Raw genomic sequence first — 27417 nt, forward strand, 5'->3', positions numbered from 1 at the left:
GGCTATCTATGCATTTTCACATTTTGCACTCTACTTTTATGTAAAAGAGGCAGAAGACAAATAAGCAAGCTGATATTAGGGATTTATTCAAAAAAGCAGCTTCCAGGGTATGTCATAGGGTCATTACAGATTCAACCAAATTTCCTACACCTTCTACAGCCACAGTGATACTTGATGTTGATAATGATGACCTTGAAGCACTGCAAGATCTGGAAGTGCCTTCTGAATCATCAAAGAAAGATTAAATTATGTTCAGTATAGTTTGTGTTAAGTGTATTTTTAGTGATCTGGATGCACACCATGTGCTGCCCATAGTGATATGTAGTGTCATAACATAATCTACTGTGTAGAAAACTTTACCTGTATACACCTCAGTGCTTTAAGAAACCAACCACTCTGCAGTGCAGTACTACTACGCTAAGACGCTGGATAACAAAGTTTTACTGTGGATAGTTTGATTTTTCTGAGGTGTGGAGCTCTTGTAAATCCCATTGTTCAACCCTGGATCAGAAGGCACACAACAGAATACTGTGTGTTCATATTAGCTTTTAAAATATATTTTATATAAATATGATCTATTATAGTTTTAGTCAAATATTTTCACAGTAAGGAGCTTATAGTCTAATTCAGACATAATGCAGCAGGGAAGACAATCAACCAAGAACAGAGTTATAGAGAGGACAAGAGGTGTTCATTTCTAAATATTTACAAATTTACAACTGTTGCACAAGGAATTCAGTTTGTTGAATAATAATAAACATTTCTCGATAATTCCTGGAAACCTATTCATATATGGTAGACAGTTCTTCTGTTTTCGCACTGACAGATCCAAGCAGCCTCATCAATATATTTTAAGCAGTCAACATTTTCACAATACATACAAAAAAATCTACATATGGAATTTTGTGTGTTGTTTTTATATTGTTTGGAATATTCAATGTTATGTTAATTGATTTTAAATTTTCCTTCCTATGTTAGAGTACAGATACATTTACAACAGAAGACAATATCGTAACCTGCTACTAAAAATGAAAAATATCTAGAGTAAGACTACAAAGCTTTTTGCAGTTTAAGAGCGAGAGAGAACTGCTCCTTAATTTTAAAAAATAAAGGAAATAGAAAGTGAAACTGTAAGTGATATAATTGGTGGTTAATATTTTTCATACCTATTGAGGCAAGGAACAATTTACTGCTAAAGTCACAGTAAAAATTATCTTTAGTTAAAATCAAGAGGACGCTAAAGGGGCTGCCAATAAATTCTTGGTGCTTTCTGCACCATGGTATTCATAGTATTTTCTTTACTTGTGGTTGGGAATCTTACTGGAGTAAATTTAACTTCTGCACATGGTAAATCTCAAAATTTTAATGGCATGTACTATCTCTGCATTAGATAAAGAAAAAAATATAGGTCTTAAATTCATATGTTTCTTTCTGTCTTGTATTATACAAGAAAGATTAAGAAAAATGCAAAACCCAGAATCATTGTGAGATATACCCCATTTATTCAACAATAGAGAAAATGCTGTGCCTTTCTTAGACTTTTTTGAAGCAGTCTCTTATTCAGCTCCTGTATTCTGAAATGTTTGGCCATTTTCTGAATGTGTTTTTCATTTAGCTCTGATAACTTTTATTTTTTATTCCTCAGAATCTGATTTTCAGAGTTGCTGAGCACTGTTTGCTCCCATTGACTTGTGTAACAATGCTGGTTCTGGTGGGACCCAACTGAGAGTGCCAATTCAGGAAAAATTGCTTAAAGCAGGGCAGTTACAGCCCAAGGCTGGGGTTTGTGTGCACACCAAGGCAAACCAAACCAGCCAAACAGAGAAGACTTTGGTTTTACCCCACTGGCTAACCGCAATTTGCTTAGACACTCCAGTTTCCCAGTATCACCACCAGATGGTTATGAAAACCAATACCCCAGTAAAAGAAAAAAAGGTTGTCTCGATCCCAAAGGACCAAGCCCTAGACCCAGGTCAATATACAAATCAGATCTTACTCACAAAGCACGCTGTTGTCAGTCCTTTAGAATCTAAAAGTTTATTCATAAAAGGAAAAAGATATAGATGAGAGCTAGAATTGGTTAAATAGAATCAATTACATACAGTAATGGCAAAGTTCTTGGTTCAGATTTGCAGCAGTGATAGAATAAACTGCAGGTTCAAATCAAGTCTCTGGAGTACATCCGCAGCTGAGATGGGTTTTTCAGTCCTTGGTTCAAAGCTTCAGTGTAGCAAAGTCCCTTCAGAGGTATGAAGCAGGACTGAAGACAAGATGGAGGAGCTGCAGTAGCTTTTTATATTCTCTTGCCATGTGGTCTTTTTTTCTTTGTTCCAAAGACAAGCTGTCCATCACATGGCATGGAAAAACCTCAGAGTTCTGTCCATAGGCATGTCCCTGCATACCTTGCTGAGTCACAAGGCGTGTCTGCCTTCTCTCAATGGGTCAGTTGTATAGCTGATGGTCCTTAATGGGCCATCAAGCAGGCTAGGCAGAGCCCACACCAACTTCCCTGGGGTGTCACCCAGAAGCATCGCACAAGTTTGAACTACAGACAATATAGACACAATATTCATAACTTTAACTACAAAAATGATACACACATATAGACAGCATAATCATAACCAGCAAACCATAGCCTTGCCTGAGACATCTTATTTGACCCCCTTTATACAAGATTTGGTGCCACTACAGGACCTTGCAACAATGTTCTATATGGTTGCAACAATGTTCTATATGGTCCCAGTTCAAGTCAATAACGTCACAACTTGAATTGGAGTTTTAGATGCCTAGTACTTTTGAACATCAGCCAAAAGTTTAATTCCAACATGTCATTTAAAAAATATCCTGACAAAGTTTGCTAGATTTTACAGCTTGGTTCCCTCGGGTAAGAGAAAATCGTTGTTGGCCATTCTTAAATTCCCCACTCTCTTCCATATAGACAGATTTTCTCTAATGCTGACAGACTTAACCAATTTACATCTGTGATCTTGCTGGTGGCTACATTATCCAGTTTCTCATCTCTTTTGGGAAAAACAATCTATTCCTTTTGTTTTTCCCCAAAGCTTTAATTCTGAGAGATCTTATATTTATCTTTTATTTCTTTCAAAGCAATTTGTGCTACGTTGTAGCTTTATTAATAATAAAATAATAATAAAGGAGAGAAAGCAGTGAGACATGAATCCTGAATCAGTGTTGGGAGATTTCATAGGAAAAGGAAACCAGCATTCAAACTAAGTCCTCATACTACTGACCAAGTAGCATGCTCTCACACCAAAACTGAATGTTTAGTCAATAATACACCGCACTTTTTTGACAAGATAGTCTTTTTTATAATCCAGTAAAATATAAATGAATGAAGCTGCTTTTAATATTGGATTTCTGATATTGAATCTTTAAGTCTCAACAGTGGTTTAGCACCATCATAATGAAATTTCGGCTGTTGAATTGTAATGAAAGACTGAATCTGCAGACCAGTAATTAGAGCAAAGTCTAAAATAGATTATTGCAAGAGATACTTTAAAACTGGTGCAGTGTGTGTAAAGGTGTATCAGGTCTGATCTGTCACTATTAAAATAAATGGCAAAAGTCTCATTGATGTTAGCTGGAGCAGGATCAGGTCCTTAAGGGGAAATGTTTTCCCTTGAGAATTGATGATGCCATCCCCTACCTTCCTTCTCCTCTCCCCCCTGAACATTTGGTGGCTGCCTAGCATACTTCCTCCATAACTGGAAGACAATAACAATGGACAAGTGGATACTAGATATCATCCACTCTGGCTACAATTGCAGGGGGCTCCCTGTCGCTGCTGTTGCGTGTCACTGGAACCCTGCCAGGGCCCCACTGGCTGCCAGCTCCAGAGTCCTGAAGTCCCTGGGGCTGAAGCAGAGAATGTCATGGCAGTCTCTGTGACTTCCATGACATAAACATAGCCTTAATCATGGGGCATGCAGCCAATGATGAACCCAACTCAGTTAATTTGTAAGGAAAGAAAGAAATTGCTCAAGCATTTTTTTTTTACTTTAATAACTGATGTGGCAAGCCCAGAGGTGCCAGGGCTATGAGCTGCCAAGCCTAGAGGTGCTGGGCTCAGCCCTGGCACAAATTAAGCAGTGACCCAACCTTTACTTCCCCTTCAAAAGCTAAATCTCTCTCCTCTGTAAAAATCATTCAGGGTAACTCAGAAGACACTTATTCAAACTGCTCAACAAGATCGAGTGAAAAAGTAACAAAGAATACATTCAGACTGAGGAACAGCTAATTCCAGCCATTTGCTTGTCCTCTCCCTGATGAGGCAGTAGTGCCCACCACTTCTACCCAGATTGGTGATTATAAGACTTTCCAGGAACTGTTACCCCAAATGGCAGATACTTTGGAGATCTCAGCTGAAATTATACAGGAAAAATCACACAAACTATTTGACAGTGCCTAGGAAGATTGACCTTGCTTATTAATGAGGGGCTATTAAATCCAGCAGTATTTATAGCTAACACCTCCAAAAAGGCAGACTAGTGATATCAGGTGTCTTCAATTGGGTTCAAATACTTCTACGCTCATCTAGTGCTAGGATGCTTGACAGTAGCTGCTATTCACGAGCAATCTAGGCAGCAAGTGCCACCAAAAGCAACAGCAAGGGATAAAGATCCTGCAAAACTGTATTTATTCAGTAGGAAGAACTGCTCTTTCCCAAGTTTACAAATGCATATTGCTAATTATCAGCCCCACTTAGCAAAAATAGCGACTTAAATTGGGGCAAAGTATGTCTTTTTATTGATAAATTTCTCCAGGACAGCAGAAAAGAATTAAAATCCATATCACTGAAGGTCAGCTAATAGCCCTTCTTTGCAGGCAGTGTTTGATATGTTGGACAAAGCAGCAAGATATATACCACATCCACTGCCTGCCATCCATCATGGTTGCAGTTTTCAGGAATACCAACTATTACTATTGGGCACCTCCCATTTGAAGACTATGACCTCTTTTAGCATCAAGGCCAGTGAAGAGCTGCACTCCCTGAAAGACTTGCATACTACTTGTTGGTTACATGGTGCTGACTGTCCATTTCAAGCTAAAGATATATTAAACACTTACCTACTGTTGTTTTTTCATATAAGTAGTTATTGTAGCTGCCACAGGGATCTTTTGGGAACATGAATGGGAGGACTGTTGATCAACACAATAGTAAATAGGAAGGGGGAGGTGGTCCATGATGTGAACCAGTCCATGCCATTGTGACCAGGATGGAGGGATCTAGTCCAGACAGTCATGCATGGGAGAGGTTAGTCCACAACCAGTATGGGAAGGAAGGGTAGTCTGTTTGACAGTGAATGGAAACAGAGATTGGTCCATATCATAGCAAAAGGGAGGGAAAATTGGTTCACATGATAGTGAATGGGAGAGGATGTGTTAATGAGATAACTAGCTATTAAGATGTTTGGTAGGTATACAGATTTCAACTGCCCTTGCATGAGATGTAGGTGATGTTTGGCATGCTGTGTGATATCTGAGTAGAAGGCCATGTGACAGAGAAGAAGTCTGAGACAGACTCTTACAGATGTTTGAGGATGAGTGTGCAGCTTGCTGATGAGGTCTATTATGGTAATGAATCTATCTAGTGGCAGATAAGCTCTTGCTGTTGTGGAATCCAGCATTGCCACTATCAACACTATTCTTTAGATAGGTAGGAGTGTAGACTTTCCTTTCCTAACTCTGAAACCCAGGGTCTTCACCCAACGCACAGTCAACCTGTGGAACACATTGCCAGGGGATGTTGTGAAGGCCAAAAGTATAACTGGTTTAAAAAAAAATTAGATAAATTCATGGAAGATGGCTAATAATCACTGATGGACCTAAGATGGTCAGGGATGCAACACCATGCTGTGGGTATCTCTAAACCACTGACTGCTAGAAGCTGGGACTCGACAATAGGAGGTGGATCACTTGATAATTACCCTATTCTGTTCATTCTTTCTGAAGCATTGGGCACTGGTCATTGTCAGAAGATAGCATACTGGGCTAGATGGACCACTGGTCTGACCCAGTATGGCCATTCTTATGTTCTTATCATGTAAAGGGAGTCATTTTTCTGTTGTGGAGCTCTTCCTCAAATAAGGCAATTGTCATGGAATGAGAATTCTTGGATCCCTTGCTTTCTCAGGTGAGCTACTATGACTGCGAAGCACTTGGTTAATACTTTTAGGGCTGTCAAAAACTCTGTACTGACAGTGGGAACTTCCCACTTGGAAATTCAGGTATTTTCTGTGTGCCAGGTGGACTGATATCTGAAAACATGTTGGAGATCAAGAGCCACAATCCAGTTTTGGGAAATCTAGGGATAGGATTATAAAGGCTAGGGTTAACATCCTCAGTAAGAAGCAGTGGAAGAAGATGCTGACAAGTTTCAAATCCAGAATTGGACACCAGCCCCCCTTCTTCTTTGGGTCTAGAAAATGTGAGCAAACCCCCTTCCTTCTTAACTCTAGAGGCACTTCTTCTGTTTCTCTAAGATTTAGAAGTAAGCCCACATCTATTAATGGTTTGTTGTGAAAGGGGACCCTGAAGAGGGACAGGTAAACAGGTAGGGTAGGAAGAGGATCTGAAATTATGACCAACAAACAAGTGCTCTGAAACATGGACCACAGTTTGGAAAACTCCCAAGTTTGATAGTGAATGACTTAAGTTAAATTCACAGTTGTGAAATAATACTGCTATGAGTGCAAATATTTTAGTTTATTTTGGTTGTTTACTCTTCTTTAACTTACATCTGTTTGATTAATCTCTCGGTGTGTAAGCATGACCCCCCACCTCCTTCCATTCTGCAATGCGACTGGACTTTGACTGGACTTTGGCTTGACTCTTGCATCATATTGATTGCTTTTATAATGAAATCATTCTTTACCACCATGAGCACTTTATAAATATCAGAAACAGGCAGGCAGAGGGAGCTCTTAGAAATATATTTTAAAGTTCTAAAAACAATTTTTATAAAAACCTAATCAAAATGCATAAAACACACTTTAAGAATTTTTAAATGTAATGTTTGTGTTTCATCAGGAAACAGACATTTTACATTGAAGTGTTTCAGCCTCTTTCTTCAGAGTCTTTTATAGCAGATAGTGGAATGAGTCTGCTGCTTGGCTCTGAAATAGACATGTCAGCTAGTAAGCCACATATTTTTGTTGCATTCCTTCTAGTATATTTTTAATCTATATTTTAAAACCATTCAGATCATTTCTACTCATGCTTTGATCTTCAGTCCATCACAAAGGTTCTGTAGGCAAAGGCAGATCCACTTCAACTAGGTAATTGATTGAAGCTACCGATATCACACTTAAATTAACAAAAAAAAGGAGAGAAAACATCTTTCAAATATTTCTATAGAATTTCTAGGCTAGATACACAACTCTTCAGCCTCTTTAGTCAATCAGATGCCTCTCTTATCTATTTACTTTAATAAATCAGAGTATTTCCATGTGTACGCTAATAACATATTCATGTCTTATGAAACATGAATACATTGCAAAGAAGGAACTAAAGATTATGATTTTGACATCTACTGCTAAATAGATGGACCAGAGGGGACAGATATCCATAAGGCACTGAGACTGGGATTCACAAGGAAAACTTGGGCACATAAGTCCCACATTTGGGTGCCGCTGCCTTCATAAAACCCCACTCAGCTTCTGCCTAACTCTGTAGGCCCCTAAAGTCCCTAAGTGCCAGAGGGTACATCTACACTGTGTTTTAAAACCTGTGGAAGCGAGTCCCAGTGCCCAGGTATAACAGACTTGGGGTCATGAGGCTTGCTCTACTGCACTAAAAACAGCAGTGTAGATGTTCAGACCTGGGCTGGAGTTCAGGCTCTGAAGTCTGAGGAGGAGGATGGGCTTATAAGAGCCCAAGCTCACCCCAAGCCACATCTTCTTTGCTGCTGTTTTAGCTCTGTAGCACAAGCCCAATTCTATAGAGCTGGGCTCTGAGACTCGCCGCTGCAAATTGTAAAACACACAGTTTCTGCCATTAAGTGTCCAGGGTGCCTAAATATCAATGAATGGGCACATACACAGCTGCCTTAATCCAGACACTGCCCCACACCTCAATATCTAGTTGATGAGTAAACCTCAGCAGGGTTCAAAAAGTAGGCATTCCCCTACCTATCTTGCTTTCAGGGCCTGATCCAGTGAGCATGCTCAGAGCATGCCTAAACCCACACACAACGAGCAGAGGAGGTGTCTCACCCTCCCAGGGTATGCTCTAACCACTGGGATATGGGGTATTCTCGGCCAGGTATCTCTCTCTCTCATGTCAAAGCTGTTCCACTTTTTACATATTCAGTGGAGCAGGATGACTGGAACCTCCCCGGGTCTCCTAACTCCCCGATGAATGCCCTACTATGTCAGTCTTACTCTCTGGCCCAATTTATATTTAAGTATTTGTACACAGTGGAATGGCTTCAGCCAGAGAGATTAGGAGAGCATAAATGTAATATGAACAAAATGGTGGGAATTCAGAAAAGAGCAACAAAAATTAGTGAAATACCTACCTGAATTTGTATGGTATGAATACAAACAAGGGAGATTGAGGTGGCCCAATGGGATACAGCAAAAAGCACTGTGATGAAAGTAAGTAAAGAAAAATTTACAAAGCTACTCAAACATAAAGGAATAAAATCTGAAAATACCAACAACGGCAAAAACCACAGTGAAACCATGTCCTAGTCTGGTGAAGATTAAAGGCCTGATGCAATGGCCATTAACGTCAATGTACAGGATCCCACTGACTTCACTGGTCATTGGATCAGGCCCTAAGAAATCCTGAAAAGAAGAACTTCAGTGTTCACGTTCAAATACCAGGAAAAGAAGACAACTGAAGTGGTATTAAAATTACAGTAGAACCTCGGAATTACAAATATCAGAATTACGAACTGACCAGTCAACCACACACCTGCTTTGAAACCAGAAGTATGCAGTCAGGCAGCAGACACACACTCCTGCCCCCCCACTCCACCCCCAAAAAATACTGTACAGTACTGTGTTAATCATAAACTACATACACACCAAAAAAAAAAGGGGGGGGGGTTTAAAAAAAGAAAAAAAAAATTTGCCAAGATAAGGAAACGTTCTGTGCATTTCATTTGAATTAAGATGGTTAAAAGCAGCATTTTTCTTCTGCATGGTAAAGTTTCAAACCTGTATTAAGTAAATGTTCAGTTGTAAAATTTTAAAAGAACAACCATAACATTTTGTTCAGAATTATGAACAATTCAGAGCTATGAACAACCTCCATTCCCGAGGTGTTGTAACTCTGAGGTTCTGCTGTGCTATGGAAGTAAAAGTCACTATTGCAACAATCAGTTGGGTCAGTTTGACAAAATCCTAATACCTACATTTAAAGGAATCTGTGCAAATAGGAGGGAAAACCAGAAAGTTTAGCAGAACTGTAAGTCAACTAAACTGTCAATTTACCAAAATAGTGGAGGGGGAGAGAGAGAAAAATAATCTATAACCAATAAAAAGATTAAGAAGTACATAAAAAGCATTCTAAATGAACAACCTCTCCTTTCAGCTCTCAATCCCAAACATTTCCTGCTGAGGCATATTGACTGCTTGGTTACGTGTGCATACTGTGCACATAACATAAACTTGCCTTAATGAGAAAGGTGCAGCTCCTTGGTAACGTTCTCCATTTTACTGTGCTGTTTATGGTCATATTCTCTCTGTCCGATTTTATTAGTACTAAACGTCTCCTCATTGCCTGTAGCCCCCACTGTTCTAATTAGGCCAGGTCACTTTACAATTTTATCTTGTGTGTTTGCTGCCCCTCTGATTTTGGTGTCATCCACGATTCTGGTCATGATCAAATTTACCCCAAAGAAATGTCTGACAAAGAAAGGCATGAAGTAGCTGTGGCGTGTGGGTGTAAAGTTCTGGATTGGGAACATCACTGTTTGTATACAGACAGATGCTTCACCATTGTGACAAAATAAGCTTATCAGAGCACTTTCAGACTTTCCATACATCACAGCTGGAGAACCACTGTAATAAACCAAAGATGTCCTGGCTGTGGATATAATGCAGAAAGCACCTTGTTTAGGTTATCCAGAAACTTACTTTTGCATTATATGAAACAGCAAGTGGCATATTACACCTCAGTATTTCCATGTGTGCTTTTTGAACAAGTGTGTATATATTTAAACAGAAAATTAATGAAAAAAGAATGCATGAGGATTTTAGCATTTTTTATGTTAGAAAGACAAGCTACCTATTTATACCACTTTAAACTGAGAACCAGTGCATAGCACGGTTTTAACAGTTCTGGTCTACCTTATATTATAGGAATTTTTATAGCATCTATCACTGTAATACCTGATTTTGGGATAAGAAGAAAGGAGTCTCTCAACCTTTCATTAAAATTCTTCATAAGTTAAACAACAGTGCACCCTATCTTACATATAATTTTGGAAAGAAACCGGTATAGAATATTCAGACCTTCTTAGTATTGTGCAAGAAATAAGTGACAAACTTAAAAGTATTAATTACAGACATGCAAACAAATGGATTGAAAAACTGTGCCTAAATTGCTGCTATTCCATTCCTTCTAAAAAGTGATAAATTGTTTGAAAACAGCTTTACTGAACAGAAAATGATGATGATTTTGGCAACTTTCCTGCTATGACATACTTTTCTAGTTGAAGCTTTTGATAAAAATAAACATTATCTGTTTTCTCAGTTTTTAAAATGTAGAAACTAACTTCTATTTTAGGAAGTTACTATGATGAAAAAACAAAATTGAGATATTTAAACTTGGGTGGGTTGGTTTGGTTTGTTCCAGGAGCCTGTGCAGAGGTTGGTGTAAGAGCTGTTATGGCAGCACTATTCCAACAGAGGATTTCTCTGTACCACCCGGGAATTCTCAATGGGCCAGTTAGGTAGAGGCAGTGCAAAGCAGCCTTAATGAACCTAAGGGTTCAGCTTGAAAATCATTTATTTCCAGAAGGCTGTAGCCCAGGAATCAGCACAGCAAACTTTTGCTCACTTCTCCACCAACATGCCTGAAGTCTTACTTGGAGGCCTCTCTTAATTGTAAAAGGATAGTTCGGGCCCTGTGGTCCATTGAGTCTTTGACCTCTCTGTGACTTACCTCTTGTATACCACCAATCAGATGTCTTATGATTTTCAGGGTCTTTACTGACCTACTTCAGAATCCGAATTTGGCTCCACATCAATTTCCAATCCCCTTCTCCCTATGTATTTAATTTCCTATCAAATGGAAATATATGTATGCAGATAGAAGACTAAATCTGAGCTTTATTAGCTGCTGAGAGCATAGATGCTAGAACTGGGGGTGCTGCTGCACCTCCTGGCTTGAAGTCATTTCCATTATATACAGAGTTATACAGTTTGGTTCAGTGGCTCTCAGTACTCCCACTATACAGATTGTTCCAGCACCCCTGGCTGAGAGCTGCTGTTCACCCTCTAAATTTCCTGGCAGTTTAGTATAAGATAGCGATTTTCTTGACAACAATATTTATGTTAAATATTTTAAATAGTTTCCTGCTGTAGAAACTATTTCAGCAAAATGAAAAAGCTGTAGAATTTTCTCTGTTCTAAACTCCATTTTATGTGGTACGCCTTGATTATAATTTCTGTAAATTATTTATCTGCTTGTAGGCACTTTCTCTTGGAGTGTACATAGTAGTTATTTTTTATTTGATCACTAGTACTGGGTTTTGGTACTGTTTTTCTACTGGTGCTGACCATTTTCAGCAGTCCTCTTCATCTCTAATGAGCCTCCCTGTGTGTATTACATTGCTGTTAACGTGATAAGTGCAAGGACAAACTGTACAAAATAAGCCTTTTTTTATTCTTCCCTTTGCTGCCTTTCTTGTTTTCACAGAAATTTTTGCTGTTTTACCATAACTGACTTTTCTTTGACTCACTCCTAGACTTTGTCAATGTTTAACTTACTCTTTAAATAACCTAACGCTGACTTATTTTATACTCTTCCCTTTCATTGTTCAATTGGCAAAATGAATTATTTTTATTGAATATTACAAAATGTATTTGTAGCACACCTTGATGGGAAATAAGTTTCCCAACAGTAGCCATTTTAACTGTATGGTTTAGATACATTACCTGTCATTCATATTTTCTTCTAAAATGTGTGGATTATTAGGTATGGAATTTTGGATATACACCTTCCAACTATAATGATCTGAATAGAATAGTTCTATAAATATGTTTTACTTACTCAATCTGACTTTGACTTTTCCCTCCAAAGCAGACAAAGATAAATAGTGAAAAATCATAAATGATAAGGTTGCAAGTACCTTCTGGATTATCTCATTTGTCTCCTTTTACGAATATAATACGATCTCTGCCATAAACTCATTGTTTTCTTCTAGTTTAATCTTAGATCTTTATAGTTGATGATTTCTCTTTGTGTAATATTCTATAGTGTAGTATAGCTGACCTTACCATTGGAAACTGACAGCCCCCCAGGACTCCCACCCCCTATCCAACCGCCCTCTGCTCCTCGTCTCCTGACTGCCCCCTCCCGGGACGCTCCCCCCCCAACTGCCCCCTGGGATCCCACCCTTTCTGTCCCCTGACTCCCTGACTGCCCCCCTGATCCTTATCTACACCCCCGCCCCCTGACAGGCCCCCCCGGGACTCCCACCCCCTAGCCAACCCCCCCCCCGCTCCCTGTCCCCTGTTTGCCCCACCCCCTATCCACACCCCCGCCCCCTGACAGGCCCCCTGGGACTCCACTCCCAATCTTCCCTGTTCCCCGTCCCCTGACTGCCCCCCCCCGAACCTCCACCCCCTGCTCCCTGACTGCCCCCCAGAACCCCCCGACCCCTTACCATGCTGTTCAGAGCAGCAGGAGCTCGCAGCCCTGCCACAGCCAGCTGCGCTAACCGCGCTGCCCGGTAGGAGCAGCGGTGCTGCGGGGGAGGGCCCAGGGGCTAGCCCCACCCCTCAGCTGGGAGCTCAGGGGCCAGGCAGGACAGTCCCACGGGCCATAGTTTGCCGACCTCTGCTCTAAACTGTATTTATTCATGTCCCTTAATCTCTCTTCTTGGGTTGTTCTCCAGTCCTTTTATCATCTTAAATCCTGTTTTTGAATTCTAATTTGTCAATTTTTTTGTTGTGAGAAGCCAAAAACTGTGTGCACTGTACACAGAACTATGGGCAACAGTAACTGAACAGTAGCTAAATTAGATTCCTGGGTCAGAGTTGTACAATATAACACAAACCTAGAAAAATAATTGTGGCTGCTGTGATTATTGTGGCATTGACTGCACAGGGGTGTAGAAATACAAGGGGGAGTAAGAACCCCTCTTATGCTCTTACACAGCCAGCCTGGGCAGAGGGGTGGATCCTTGGCTTCTTCCCACATGGATAAGCAGCACAGCTCAACCAGTCTGAGGAGGCAAAGGGGAAGTGAGGACAGTAGGCAATTACTACCTCCTTTCAGCAAGGGGACAGAAGGCAGGAAATCATGCCTCAGAGATGCTCTCTCTGCGCTACTGCAGTGTATCAGTATAATCTCCCTTATGGAAGTGAAAGCAAAAATTAGCCCTCCAAAAGGTGTGTATCAAGATTTTGTATGAATAGTGTGTCAGCAGCTGCAGAGAGTTGTGAGACTGATTTATTTTGTAGTTAACAGGAAAGGGCACTATACTGCAGTTAAAATGTGCTGAAAGATTACCCCCAAGTGTTACGTAATCAGACAGGAAAGAAGGGTTAGTTCTTAAATTCTCTTATGGAAATTCATTGTATTGTAATATTGGAGGGGAGGGAGGGAACAGATTAAATTATATACCTTACCCCAGTGCAAAAGTGCCTTTCATGCTCTGTGACAGCAATGACCTTTTAAAACTTGGCCCGTTCATTAAAGAACAACATAAATGTATTTTAATAAAATAAAAATATTCAAGATCCAAAGTTATTCTAGTGACAACCTGTCTCTTTCACTCCCCATTTTTCCCCTCCTGCTCTCCTGCCATGCCAGAGTGGTTCCCCAGATGTGGGATCAGGATGTGGAGCAGTTGTGCGGAAGGACCTTGAAGTCCCTTGTTGTGATACGGAGTTTGCTTTTGTGATAGCATGTTGTTTGAGAGCAGATGAGGAGAAGTTGGGGTTATACAGCTGCTAAGTTTTGTGCAGCTTGCCAGCTCCATTTGGGAGATCTCATGCAAAGTAAACAGTGGGTTAATTTGCATAATTGAAACTAATTTGCATATCACTGGTTTCCGAGTAACAGCCCTGTTAGTCTGTATTTGCAAAAAGAAAAGGAGTACTTGTGGCACCTTAGAGACTAACCAATTTATTTGAGCATAAGCTTTCGTGAGCTACAGCTCCCTTCATCGGATGCATACTGTGGAAGGTACAGAAAACATTTTTATACACACAAACCATGAAAAAATAGGTGATTATCACTACAAAAGGTTTTCTCTCCCTCCACCCCACTCTCCTGCTGGTAATAGCTTATGTAAAGTGATCACTCTCCTTACAATGTGTATGATAATCAAGGTGGGCCATTTCCAGCACAAATCCAGGTTTTCTCCCCCCCCAACACCCCCTCCCCAAAAAAACCCACTCTCCTGTTGGTAATAGCTTATCTAAAGTGATCACTCTCCTTACAATGTGTGTGATAATCAAGGTGGGCCATTTCCAGTACAAATCTAGGTTTTCTCCCCACCCCCAAAACACACACACACAAACCCACCCTCCTGTTGTTAATAGCTTATCTAAAGTGATGAGTCTCCTTACAATGTGTATGATGATCAAGGTGGGCCATTTCCAGCACAAATCCAGGGTTTAACAAGAATGTCTGAGGAAGGGGTGGGGCGGTAGGGGGGTAGGAAAAAACATGGGGAAATAGGTTACCTTGCATAATGACTTAGCCACTCCTAGTCTCTATTCAAGCCTAAGTTAATTGTATCCAATTTGCAAATGAATTCCAATTCAACAGTCTCTCGCAGGAGTCTGGATCTGAAGTTTTTCTGTTGTAATATCGCAATTTTCATGTCTGTAATCATGTGACCAGAGAGATTGAAGTGTTCTCCGACTGGTTTCTGAATGTTATAATTCTCGACATCTGATTTGTGTCCATTTATTCTTTTACGTAGAGACTGTCCAGTTTGACCAATGTACCTGGCAGAGGGGCATTGCTGGCACATGATGGCATATATCACATTGGTAGATGTGCAGGTGATTATAACATTTATAAACCAGTCAGAGAACACTTAAATCTCTCTGGTCATGCGATTACACTGCTTGATTATACTGCTTGATTTCTTCTCAGAGCTATCCAATTGGTGAGCTCATTCGCTCATCTTACTCCCTACAGGTGCAAGTGATCCCTTCTATCCTCCAAACCCAGGCTGCTTAAGTCCCTTCTATCTAACTACACCTACTGTCCTGGGTGTTCTAAGTGACCAGGGTGCAGGCTTCCAAAGGGCTCAATTTATAGCTATCAGCAGCAACTGGTCCTACCTCCTCACAGCCTATTTACGTGGGCTTTGTGCAGTTAATGCAGATTTTACTGTAAAATAATGTGTAGATTTTTCGTGCCTGATTTTGAGTCTTCACATCTGATTTTATGGGTATTTCCTTGTGCACAGTTGGTAACATTTAAGATTTAATGTGTTTGCACACAAATGAGGCACTACTGAATACACCTACCATTATTTTGTTTTACTCAAGAAACAACATTGTTAGTGTTTAAATTAAAGATTTTTCCAGGTTGTGTAATTGTCCTGTAATATGCTTACAAAGGTGTGTGAATAAACTATTCTTCTCTGTTTAGGGTGTCATTGGGCCAATTATTTATAATCCAATGTACTTTATAAAATAGACCAAAATTGCAATTTAATTTAGTCAAGATAATCTATTTAGTACAATGTATTCTACTTACTTTGAAATAAATGTGTAAACGTTAGGATTGTTTTGTTGTGCAGTGTTAGGAATTCTTATCCTAAGTAACAGTAATTATCCTTCCAGATCTTTATATGAGATACAGACAACGCTCTGTTTAGAATATGCATATATGACTAACTGACAAGCTTATCTGCTCATGTAGAGTAAAGTGAATTAATGAACCCTTCAGAAAATGAAAATGGTTCCTGGGGCATACTTGATTTCACTAATGAGTCTATAGTGTATAAACAGTAGCACAATACTACAGTACAAACACATATGACCATTACAAAGTTTCACATAAAATCAAGGAGGGGAAAGTTCTATTAGTTTAATTTGTTCATCCTCATGCCAATGTAGGTCATTCTTTACAATATATTCTCAGGTTCTTTTTCCAGTTTTATTTTTTAAATGACTTAAGAAAGTACTTCTGCCTTTTATCTAGGGAGACTTTTCCACAATCTAAGGCCCCATCTACACTGGCAAGTTTGTGCGCAGTAAAGCAGCTTTGAGCGCAGTAACTCCTGAGGTGTACACACGGCCAAGCCACTTAGTGCACAGAAACTGCGCAGATGCAGCACTCTAAAAAAACCACCTCGACGAGAGGCGTGGAGCTTTCTGCGCCGTGGCTACAGTGCTGCGATGCCAGTGTGGACACTGTGGTGATTACAGCGCTGTGATTGGCCTCCAGGAGGTATCCCACAATGCCTGTTCTCGCCTCTCTGGTCATCGGTTTCAACTCTGCTGCCCTGCCTCAGGTGACCACCCCATACGTTCCTTTGCAAATTTGAAAGTCCCCTTCGTGTTCACTTGCTTACAGTGGTCACAGTGCATCTTTCCAGGTGGCCATGCCTGCTCCACACACCAGGTGATCTCCCACTTGGAGCAGTGCCGAGCTGCTGGATCTCATCGGTATTTGGAAAGAGGAGGCAGTGCAGTCACAGCTGCGCTCCAGCTGTCAGAATTATATCTATGGACAGATTTCTAGATGCATGATAGAAAAGGGCCATGACCGGGACACATTGCAGTGCAGGGTCAAAGTGAAGGAGATGTGGAATGCCTGCCACAAGGCATGGGAGGCAAACTGCCACTCCAGTACTGCGCCCATGAGCTGATGGTTCTACAAAGAGCTGGATGTGATACTCGGTGGTGACCCCACCTCCACTGTGAAGTCCCCTGTGGATACTTCGTTGGCTTCGTTGCCAGTCGAGAGTGGACCGAGCCAGGAGGAGGCAATCTTGGATGAAGAGGGAGAGGGTGAACCAGAGGCAGATGATGACTCGGAGGCTAGAAATGCATGCAGACAAGAGCTCTTTTCTACCCCGGAGGAGCCTTGCCAGTTGGCGAAGCACAAACAGGAGAGGAGGCCCCTGGTAAGTGGATCTGATTTTGAGAATTGCTGAAGCAAGTTGTTGGGGGCAGGAGGGTTGCAGAAAGCAGGCTTCGCTCCCAACTCATGCCTAGTTTGAGCGGTGGATCAGGCTGTTGATACGCTCCCTCTCTTCACTTCACATGAATCTCCCTCAGAGATCTCCAGGAAACTTTCGTGGAGATACTGGGAAATCCGCTCCTGCCAGGTTCCTCGGCAGAGCTGCTTTGTTTTTTTTCCCCATTAATGGTAACTTTCCCATGCCATTGTGCCATCATGGGGGTGACCAGAGCTGCACACAGGCTAGCCGCACAGGGGCCAGGGTGGAAGCCGCAGGCTTGGAGAAGACCCTCCCTTGAGTCCCTGCTCACCCTTAGCAGCAAGATATCTTCCATAATGATCACCTCCTGTGGACAGTGTGGGGACGGGAGTGATTATCAGGACCCCCCTACAGTGCTGGCTTTCCCCAAGTGCCCAAGAGCCACGTGCCCAGTGTACAGCAGGTTCCAGGAACAGTGATTTACCCTGCCCCTACGGCTACTCACCATTTTGAGGGTCTTGTGGCTTATGTGTGCTTGCCTGGGGTCAGCCAGTTAGTGTCAGGAGTATGCATTACAAGCACTGAAATCCTGAGCATAGCAACAAATATTAGTGGCTTTCAGCTTCAGATTGCTGCCTCAAAGCATCTCTGATCCTTATAGCCCCATGCTGCGCCCCTCTAATAGCCCTGGTCTCCGGCTGTTCAAAGTCAGCCTCCAGGCACTGAGCCTCTGCAGTCCAGCCCTGAGTGAAGCTTTCACCCTTCCCTTCACAAATATTATGGCGCGTACAGCACACGACTATAAGCATAGGAATATTGTCATCGGCCATGTCCAGCTTCCCATACAGGCATCACCAGCGGGTTTTTAAACGGCCAAATGCATACTGGGCATTTCAACTTCCCCTATGGTGATCTTCTGGTCCAGGAAGAAAGTCCCTGCTTGCAGCTTCTTTAACAGGCCAGTGTTCCGAAAGACGCGTGCATCATGCACTTCTCCAGACCAGCCTTCATTAATGTCTGTGAAATGCCCACAGTGATCCACAAGCACCTGGAGAACCATTGAGAAATACCCCTTCCGATTAATGTACTCCGTGGCTAGGTGGTTTGGTGTCAGAATTGGAATGTGCATGCCATCTGTTGCCCCTCCACAGTTAGGGAAGCCTATTTGTGCAGAGCCATCCACAATCTCACGCACGTTGCCCAGAGTCATGGTCTTTCGGACCAGGATGTGATTAATGGCCCTGCACACTTGCATCGATACGATTCCAGTGGTCGACTTTCCCACTCCGAACTGGTTAGCGACTGATTGATAGCAGTCTGGAGTAGCCAGCTTCCACAGTGCAATCACCACATGCTTCTCCAGTGACAGGGTAGCTCTCATTCTCATGTCCTAGCGACACAGGGTTGGTGCGAGCTCATCGCACAGTCACATGAATGTGGCTTTCCTCATGTGAAAGTTCTGCAACCATTGCTCGTCATCCCAGATATGCATCATGATGTGATCCCACCACTCGGTGCTCGTTTCCCAAGCCCAAAAGTGGCATTCCACTGCGGTCAGCACCTCTGTGAATGCCACAAGCGTTCTCATGTCATAACTACTGCGTGTGGCGAGATCAGTGTCACACTTCTCTTGCCTTTGTAGTTTAAGGAATAACTCCACTGCCACTCGTGATGTGTTGGTCAGTGCGAACAGCATTCTTGTCAACAGCTCGGGATCCATTTCTGCAGCCAGAAAAAGGCAGGGCAGGGCACGCAGTACACAAATGGTTGAAAGATGGTGCCAATGCAGACAGAAGCACATGGATTGCTGGGATGTGAAGCAATGCATCACAGGGCATTGGGACAGGACCCAGGATGCCCCACAACCCCTTCCACCTTCCCACAAGTCTTAGTGGCAAAAGAGAAAGAGGTGCTCTGTGGAATAGCAACCCAGAGTGCACCGCTCTGAATAGCGCCACAAGTGTGAACACGCTATTGCGCAGGCAGCTATCGGTGTGAACACACAACAGCGGTTTTCCTTCGGCGCTCTCTGAGCAGCTCTGTAACTGCCGGCGCTGTAACTTTGCCAGTGTCGACATGCTTTAAGAAACTATCATCTTTTATTTCCTGATGCTCAATTTAATCCCATTACTCCTATTTATACGTAGTCAATTCCTTTAGCTCCTTAATCATTTCTGTTTTTCTTTTGAATTCCCTTTCTTTCAGCATGACTGCTCTCCAAGTATTCCCCTCCCACTTAATATTAGTATTTTGGCTTATTTTTCCACAGACATGCTGGCTTGTGTTTTTCAGGTTGAATCTCATTTTGTTATTTCTTGCCCATATTTCTGCCTCCCTTGATTCCTTTGTGGTGGTGTTACTTTGCCCGCACTGGTGTTTGCAGTACCTCTTAATTTGGTATTGGCTGTGAATTTAATTAATGTGCTATTTGCCTCTTCCTCTGGACCATTAATAAAGCTGCTAAATGAAAATAGGCCTAAAACAGGCACCTCCTGGACACCTCCCCCCAGTTCAGTACTTTGGCATTTATCACTGCCTTCTTTATGAGCCGTAAACCTCTTTTCAAACCCAGTACTCAGAGCCAAGTTTTTTTAATTAATTTTTCTAGAAGGATTTTGAGGTGTTGTGTCAAATGCTTTACTAAAGTTCAGACATTTTACTATATCACCTTTTCCTGTAGTAAAAAATATTATCATGTTTATCTGTAGGATAACTAGATGTGCTTGGTTCCTGGGAATGTCATTTGTGTGGAAGTATCTCAGTGCCATTGCCATCTAAACCAGGGATTTGTCCCAGTTTCATAGTAGTGGTTTGGTTCCCATCCTTACATCATACTAAGTTTAGGGAATAGTTTCCTGCACCCCTAATTAACTGTGTTTCCAGAGGTGTCAGGGGCATTCTGAATCCCAGGCAATCATGATTTAGTTATGCACCAGTGAGCACATGATTCAACAGAGAAGCAGGCAACAGGGGCAATTCATAATTCTATTATGTTTAAATTTGTGGTGTTTTCAAGGGAAAGAGGTCCGGGTGATACATGGGTCTGGGGAGGTTGTGTGGGTTTGCAGTACGCAGGGAAATAGAGACTGGAATGCCAGTGATTTATAAATGAAGGGCCCAGATGGTGACAAATGTGCACCCTTATCCCTTCCTAACTGCAAGATCCTCCCACATTCACACTTTGCATGTGACCCCCGCCCTGCTTCTGAACTTTCTTGCAATCTCATCACATCAGTTATAACAATAAAAAAAATCCCAATTGATCCCCACCCTCAGATCCGTTGTCAGATCATCCATAGCCTCCTAGGCCAAGGCTCCCAGCACAAATTGCCAATATCCCCTACCCTCCCTCTTCTATCTGCTGTGACCCAAAATATGTAAAACTTTCTGTGGCTCCATTTTTTCCAGTGACAGTAGATTTTTGCTAATTCCAATTAATGACTATGAAACCCATTGTGGATTAGCAAGTAAATACATTAGCTTTGATTTTTGTTAGTTTATCTCAAAACTTATTTGTCCAATTGTTTTATAGGTGCACTGTGATGGTACAGAAAATGTTACCAGCTTTACCAACAGTAAATAGATATGGTAATTATTACACTCTCTGCAGTATCTCTTTACAGTTCCCTATACAGTACTTATCACAAGAAATACCTTGACTAGTGAGATTAGCTAACTGCAGATATTATTTAGTTTTTCAAGGAAATTGGTAAATTATTCATCACCTTCACTGCAGTTTAGCTTTCATTGGTAATGTTTCATGACTTTTACCAAATAAACTACAGAACATTACTGGTATACTATGAAGTCTTAACTTGCAAGTCCTCACTCAAGCATTCTGATAATTCTTTGCTGAGAATCATAGGGTTAGAAGGGACCGCAAGGGACATGCCAAGATGCAGGATTTGTTGTGCCTAAACCATCCAAGACAGATGGCTATCCAGTCTCCTTTTGAAAACTGCTGGGGAAGAAGCTTCCGCAACCTCCCAAGACAGTCTGTTCCATTGTCCTACTGTTCTTAGAGTTAGGAAGTTTTTTCCTGAGATTTAATCTAAATCTCCTATGCTGTAGTTTGAACCCACTGCCTCTTGTCCTGCTTCTGTGGCAAAAGAGAGCAACTTTTCTCCATCTTTTTGTGGCAGCCTTTCAATTATCTGAAGATCCCTATCATATTCCCCCCCCCCCTTTAATCTCCTCTTTTCCAAACTAAATATATCCAGTTCCTTCAGCCTTTGCTTATAAGCTTGCATTCCATCCCTTTAATCATCTTTCTCACTCACTTCTGAATCCTTTCCAATTTGTCTACATGCTTTTTATACATTGATGACCAAAATTGGACACACTAGTCCAGCTGAGGCTGAACCAGTGCCAAGTTAGAGCGGTACTATCACCTCCTATGACTTGCATGCTATGCCTCTGTTAATGCAACCTAAAATTGCTTTTCCTTTTCTAGCAATAGCATCACATTGCTGACTCAGGTTAAGACTGTGATCCACCAGAACTCCCAGATCCTTTTCAGCAGTGCTGCTGCCAAGCCATCTCCCCCCTCCCCCACACCATTCTGTATTCGTGCATTTGGTTTTTCTTCCCTAAGTATAGCACCTTACAGTTGTCTTTCTTGAAGTTCATTTTGTTGTCTAGCCCAGTCCTCCAGTTTGTCAAGATCCCGCTGAATTTTAGCTCTATCCTCCAAAGTATTGGCAAACTCCCCCTTTTTTTGTGTCCTCTGCAGACTTGATCAGTACGCTCTCTATACCTACATCCAGTTCATTAATAAAGATATGAAACAACATTGGACCCAGAATAGATCCCTGTGGAACCCCACTTGATACCTCCCTCCAATCTGATATAATTCCATTAATTGTTACTCCTTGTTTGCAATTGTTTAACCATGTATGTGTCCATTTAATGGTAGTTCTGATGAGCTTGCATTTCTCGAGCTTACATATCAGAATGTCATGTTGGAATGTGTCAGAAGCCTTGGTGAACTCCAGGTATATTATGTCCACCGCATTCCCTCTATCCACCAAATCAGTTACCCTGTCAAAGAAGGAAATCAAGCTGGTTTGACTTGATTTGTTCTTGGGAAATCCACGCTGGCTGCTAGTGATTACCCCTTCATCCTCCAGGTATTTGCAAATTGAATGTTTTTTGATCTATAGTTTCCCATCTCCTCCTTTTCCCCTTTTTAAAGATGGGCACTACGTTAGCTTTTCTGCAGTCTTCTGGGATCCCTCCTGTCATTCATGAGTTTGTGAATATTATTGCTGGGGACTCCTCAAGATTTCTACAGCTAATTTTTTCAGTACCCTTGGGTGAATAGCATCCAGCCCTACTGATTTGAATTCACTCGAATTGGTCAGAAGATCTGTGACCTATTTTTTTACTTATCCCAGTCTGCATCCCTTCCCTGTTATTGTCTATGGTAACTTCGCTAGTTGTCCAGTCACATGTTATTTTTTGTGAGAAGACTGAAGCAAAGTGGGCATTGAACAGCTCTGCCTTCCTATCATCTTTTTTGTCTGAAATATTTGAAGACTCTTTCCTGTTGTGGCTAACATTTCTTGCTAGCTGTAACTCATTCTTTGCCTTCACTTTCCTGTTTTTGTCCCTACACTCTTGCGCCATTCCCATGTATGCTTCCCTGGTGGACATGCATATAGCTGCAAACAGAGGAGAATCAAACAGAGTGTGCTTGCCTAGGGGGAGAAGCCATACAAGGTTTTGCCTTTCCAGCTACTGCAAGCAGTAAATACATCATCTGAAGAGGCTCTTAATACATTACAAAGTAGGAAATATGGATATTGAGGGATCAGCTGTCGTGACCTGCATGGAATGTGCCATGTTTGTCTTTCTCCCAGAGGATAGAAGTGACTGTGCTTGTACAAAGTGCAAGCTGGTCTCTGTACTGGAAGAAAAGGCTAAGGACTAGAGACCCAAGTAAATGACCCTGTGTTGCATCAGAGAAAACGAAGACTTCCTAGATAGAAGTCTGGATTTGGTACTGCGGGCACAGAGTGCCAAAGAATCGGAGAAGGCAGTGCAGGGGGTGGGGGGACTGAAGAACAAGTAAGAAAGTTGGCAGCATGTGTCCTCCAGAAGAAGGAGGAGAACCACTATACCCCCAATGCAGATAGAGGTAAGCAACTGTTTTCAGGCTCTCTGCGCAGGTACTGCTGCTGAAAATGCCTTGGAAGAGTCATCTTAGGGAAGGGATCAGGGGATGCCATTGACCAGAAGGTATGGGGTGAATTGTCCTTGGGATGGGGGTTCCACGACGCCACTCCCGAGAGGGAGGAGAAGGGTGGTGGTGGTCGGGGACTCCCTCCTAAGGGGGACAGAATCATCCATCTGCCATCTGGACTGGGAATCCAGAGCTGGAGCTCTGGAAGCCTGGAGCTACAATTCAGGATGTGACTGAGAGTCTTCCAAGACGTAAGGAGAGATTATCAGATTTTGTTTATAAATTATCAGTATACTGATTAATGAGGCATGAATTAGCGAAGTTCTACTGTAGCCCCTTACCTAGTTTTCATTGACTGCAATGTTGACCTCGCCTATGTTACCTCCCTGTCATCCATAACCCTTTACCTTATTTTTCTCATTAATAAGTGACAAAAGCAGATTACTAATTCAGTCATTTTAGAATCATTGTTCGTTTTGTCTTTGTTTGTCTTACTTTCTCTCTAGCGTTTTATTCTCCTAAGATATTTGTAAAAGTTCTTCTTAGTCTACATAATCCCTCTGGCTAGCCATTAGTTCATTCTGCTTCTTCACTGCCCTTATCTTTTTGCTGCAAGCTTTAACTGACGTGAATTATTTCTCTATTTTCAGTACAGGTACTTTTTTTCCTCTCTCATCATTAAACAGTCCTTCATAAGGCCACACTGGTTACATATTTTTTCACTGCATTTGTAGTCTGTTGCACCTTAAATATAGTGACTTTTCAGGATTTTGCAATCTACTACACTCAAAAGATTTTAAAGCTTCCTCTTTTTGTACCATACCCACGCTACATAGACTGTCTTGAAATCTAGCATTCATTCACTGATTATTCTGATGAATCCATGGTCATTAGCCTCAACTCTCCCTGTTACCCTCTTTCTTAATCAGTACCCTTTTAGTGGTAGGAATGGGGGTAGATTTAGAATGATTTCCCTTCTTTTTAAATTCTTCTCTTCTTGGATCAGAAAACTGTCCTTTATCATATGCAACTCAGAAAACTCTTTGACGCTCCCATGAGTACAGATGCACTCTTGTGGCTTCAAAATCTTCAGTACATGGTCCAGGATTATTTTAAATGTCTACCCTTCCAACTCTTCCTAATTTTCTGTCCTTCCGATCCCTCAGCATGAATATTCTAGTTGTGTGCCACCTTCCACTATGAGGGCTTGTCTGCACTACCTGCCAGATGAGCGGGCAGCAATTGATCCAGCGGGGGTCGATTTAATGCGATAAATCAACCTCTGAGCGCTCTCCCGTCGACTCCGGTACTCCTCCAGAATGAGGAGCACAAGCGGAGTCGACGGGAGAGCATCAGCTGTTGACTTATCGCAGTAAAGACACTGCTGTAAGTAGATCTAAGTACGTCAACTTCAGCTCGGCTATTCACGTAGCTGAAGTTGCATATCTTAGATCAACCCCATGCGGTAGTGTAGACAAGCCCTCAGTTTTAGTTATGCCATTATATTAAACTATCCAGTATGCAATGACTTTTTTTTATCATCTTGCTTTTGTTTAAAATGCTTCTTGCTTTGTATACTACACCATAGCTATACTATCCCTTGCATGCATTCATAAACCCTTCAGAGTAGTAATACCTCTTTTTTAGTCACCTTTTGTAGAACATCTCCATTGTCTTTCTTTCTGTTCATACTGGAAGTGCTTCATACACTAGATGTTTTTAACTAAGCAAAAACTCTACTTCTAAAATGATGTGTGGATATCAATTTGTCATTGTTATAGCCTATCTTGAGTCCTCAAGATTTTTTTTTGTTGTTTTATTTGTTTGACTCTGGTCTAAAAATTGAAACATGCTCCATTATAAGACTGACAGATTGTCCCTTCCTAATATAATGAAGATAGAGATTTCCTTCCTATGTAGTTTAAAGACCACTTAGGAAGACCTGTCAACTTATAACCAAGGGGGATGGTACCCAGTCTACTCACATGGAGACTCAGCTAAATTAGCTTTGTGTTACATTGCAGTGTTCTGTGAATCCAATACTCTAGCATAATTCTTTTCACTCAGTTTCGCCAAAGTATCTATGTGAAGATCACCTCCAAAGATATCATCTGTGAAGAATTAGTGTTCATAATCTTCCATGGTTAAACAGGATGTGTGTTATCTGTGTGTAATTTGTTTCTGTGGCATACAGTGTAACTATAACATCATATCTCTTTATTGTGTGTTGTTTTTTTTTAAATTACATTTCATTTTTATCATCTCTACACTTCTGGGTTCTAGCTGGGACTGAAAGCAGGTGTGGAAGCTGTTTTGCACTCTTTCTTGTCTATCCAGAAGCATGACATACTGAATCTTCCAAGAAACCCTGCTCTAAGAAAATTTTAATTATAATTTCCCACACAGAGACTCTGAGAGCATCCACTCTTTTGGGTGGTTATCCAAACTGTTTGCTTTTATCTCATAGCCACTAGACTGAGAGCAAGAGTTTTAATACTGTTAACAAAAGGATTAGACATTCATAAGAATAATCAGAACATCCACAATTAGAATTTTTTCAAAAATTCTTTATAGGTGTATTTAAACTCTCATGTGTCAGGGCAGTGACCAACCTCTAAGTGGCCAGGGTTAGGAAGAAACATTCCCTGTAGGCAAGTTATTCCATAATTGTCCAGGGGTTTCTTGGGCCTTCCTTTGATGTAGCTGGTACAGGTTACAGGACTAGATGAACCATTGTTGTGATCTGATCTGATCATTCCTGCTTGAGGTTTGCTTGTCACTGTTGTATACATTTCATCCTCAAGGACTGTGCAAATTCCATCCTCTTTCCAGCAGAGAGGAGATGGACTGGAATCCTCCTGGAGCCCATCAGCACTGTTCCAGGAGGCATCAGAGAATTAGCTAGTGAGGGAACAAGGCATTCCCTTCTTTTTCTTCTTGTCCCTGTCCCAGGGGATGAGCTTTGTGCCTCTCTCTCTACAACATTCTTAGCTCCTGTTGTAAAGCTGATCTAAAAGCAATTCTAGCCACAATAAATTATACTAACTTGCAGGAGGAATGGTGAAAACTTTAAAAATGGCTGAGTTTCAGGGAAGAACTGCATTGCTCAATAGTATGATTCTGTTCCCTGCTTGAAATATATACTTTTATTTTCGTGGGGGTGGAAATGACAGAACAAGCAACTTGCATTATGATAGCTATGAATACTTGGCCTCCTTTTAAGGTGTTTCCAGTATCTTCCATCTGGCCCTAGTGTGTTTCCTCACTCTAGATTCTACTTTGAACGGTTGTTAAACTCCTATTTTATTGACTCATACTAGTACAAAACCAGGAATACGACAGTGCTTTAACTCAGTATAACAAACCCACTTTAAAAACAAAACAAAAATTACTAACCAGCAGAAAGTCTGAGTGTTAAAAATGCCTTTTTCCTTATTAATGTTTTCTTTTAAATTCAGCGTCCAAGCTTTGGTTTCATTGATTTTATGTCTGAGTGAATGCTTTTGTCATCATGGAGGTGGACTACCTGTTCAGATGTTATCAGTTCTGTGAACAACGTTAAACTGGTATTTAATGATTCTGTATAGAAATCAATGATGCTGTGACAGACACTTCAGTGTGCTGCAGAACAGAATAAACAAAGGACACAGAACCCTAATTAAAAGTTAAGTCATCGGCATTACCACTGAAAGTAAAATGAAAAGTATAGGCTTGCATTTGTGAAAGCTCAAGGACAGTGGCTGTGGTAGCTAGTTACTATTCCATGAAGCTATCCTAACAGCGTAACCAAGTAATGCTATCAAGTATTGCTGTCTTTTGGAGGAGATATAAAACTGAGGTCTTAACCACTCGTGATCACCAAAATTCCCATCTTACTTTTCTTGAGAGTAAGAGTATTAAC

At 41.4% G+C, this 27417-nt stretch overlaps 1 protein-coding gene and 1 long non-coding RNA gene across 5 annotated transcripts in view; one reads left to right on the forward strand and one right to left on the reverse strand.

Annotated features, from left to right (window-relative positions):
* Positions 1-27417, forward strand: part of FER (FER tyrosine kinase) — a 424757-nt gene that overhangs the window by 371112 nt on the left and 26228 nt on the right. The gene's annotated exons all lie outside the window — the stretch shown is intronic.
* On the reverse strand, positions 7068-12943 carry LOC311521328. The gene is made up of 3 exons (XR_014711862.1): positions 12863-12943; positions 8540-8607; positions 7068-7326 (listed from the first exon to the last, which is right to left on the reverse strand). It is a non-coding gene; the product is annotated as an uncharacterized lncRNA (long non-coding RNA).

This window comes from Lepidochelys olivacea, assembly GCF_965140295.1.
Source record: "Lepidochelys olivacea isolate rLepOli2 genome assembly, chromosome: 5".
Lineage (NCBI taxonomy): Eukaryota > Metazoa > Chordata > Testudines > Cheloniidae > Lepidochelys > Lepidochelys olivacea.